Consider the following 2,184-nt stretch of genomic DNA (forward strand, 5'->3'; position numbering starts at 1 on the left):
CCTATTGGTTAAAATAATGAGTTAAAATAGTGATTACATTGAAAATGTATTTTTCTTTTTTTTGTATCATTATATGTAGCTATCTTAATGAGTAGTTTTCTTTTTTTTTCTTGAGTTTATTTATTTATTGGGGGGTGGGGGGGGTGGGAGGCGGAGGGGCAGAGAAAGAAGGAGAGAGAGAATCTCAAGCAGACTCTGCACTGTCAGTGCAGAGCCTGACGTGGGGCTCAAACTTATGAACCGCGATCATGACCTGAACCAAAATCAAGAGTCAGACACTTAACCAACTGAGTCACCCACGCACCCCAAATAGTTTTCTTAATAGTTTCTATTGGTAGGGGTGCCTGGGTGGCTTAGTCAGTTTAGCTTTCAACTTCAGCTCAGGCCATGATCTCATTTTTTGTGAGTTCAAGCCCCACATTAGGCTATGTGCTGACAGCTCAGAGCCTGGAGCCTGCTTTAGATTCTGTCTCCCTCTCTCTTTGCCCCTCTCCCACTCACACTCTGTCTCTCTCTCTCTCTTTCTCTCTCTCCCTCTCTCTCTCTCTCAAAAATAAATAAACATTAAAAAAAATTAATAGTATCTGTTAGTAAATACAAGAAGGGAAATAGGCCTTATATACATAATGTTTATATTCACAAATTACTGCAGACATTCTTCCAATTTTAATGGCTAACTTTTTATTCTAAGCATATAAAAACAGGGGAATACAATGTTTTTATGAAAATGTTCCTAATTAAATTTAACTCAAACCTAAACATTCTCCCTCTCCCCTAAAAAATTCTTGAATGCTATACTTTCATAAAACCCCCACCAACAAATAACATCTTGTGAAATTTCTAAGAATCTATTATTTAATAACTTTAATTCATGTTTATTGAATTTTTTAATTTTTATCATCAATGAGAAAAGTTAGTTTGCCATACAATTTTCATTATCTTGTGTGGGCTCTGATAGATTCAAGTTGATGTTTTTGTCCATCCTAACTAGTCCCCAGGGACAACTTGCTAACGCCCTTTTGAACAACAAGAACTAAGAGCACAGTTGTTCTGATCTATGATGTGAAAATACAAAGAGAGAATGCTATTTAAGAAGAAATTTGCTTAAAGAGCCAGTCTAATTAAGTAGAGGATTCTGTAATTAAATATAGATACTGTCTGCCGGATGAAGAAGCCCTGCTTCTGGAAACCAACAAAGCCTCAGAGTAAAGGCTTCATTCTGCACATCAGTCTAGACTTCTTTATTAGCACTGGGAACACATTCACAGGGATAAAAGAAAGTGTCTCTCATTCTTTGCTTTCCACATACCAGACACAGATTATTGTTACAGGGCATGGATAATGGACTACTATCTTTCATAATATAAAAGAAACATGCATTCAAAACTTCTTTTACAGAGCTGTTAGTGACTCCATATTTTCAATGTCAAACAATGTTAGTAGGTTTTATTCTTTTGAGATAAATACAGCCAGAAATATGGAAGCCTTCCCCAGTCTGCATTAGAACAGAGAAATTGAACCGTAAGTTGTAGAGATGTTAATCATAGATGGCTATCTTAAAGGATGACAAAGGACTGTTACATGAAGGTATGGGAAAATTAGTGTATAAGGAGTTGAAGGATTGGCAAGATGAGTGGAGTGGGGGACAGAGTTTGCAGAGATGATTCTAGATGAAGGTAGGGGTTCTGGAGAACGAAGTTCAGAAAAAAACTTGGAGCTTTTAGGGGATAGTTTAATCCAATTTTTTTTTTTTTTAATATATGAAATTTACTGTCAAATTGGTTTCCATACAACACCCAGTGCTCATCCCAAAAGGTGCCCTCCTCAATACCCATCACCCACCCTGCCCTCCCTCCCACCCCCCATCAACCCTCAATTTGTTCTCAGTTTTTAACAGTCTCTTATGCTTTGGCTCTCTCCCACTCTAACCTCTTTTTTTTTTTTTTTTCCTTCCCCTCCCCCATGGGTTTCTGTTATGTTTCTCAGGATCCACATAAGAGTGAAACCATATGGTATCTGTCTTTCTCTGTATGGCTTATTTCACTTAGCATCACACTCTCCAGTTCCATCCATGTTGCTACAAAGGGCCATATTTCATTCTTTCTCATTGCCACGTAGTACTCCATTGTGTATATACACCACAATTTCTTTATCCATTCATCAGTTGATGGACATTTAGGCTCT

The sequence above is a fragment of the Panthera uncia genome, assembly GCF_023721935.1.
Source record: "Panthera uncia isolate 11264 chromosome A1 unlocalized genomic scaffold, Puncia_PCG_1.0 HiC_scaffold_17, whole genome shotgun sequence".
Lineage (NCBI taxonomy): Eukaryota > Metazoa > Chordata > Mammalia > Carnivora > Felidae > Panthera > Panthera uncia.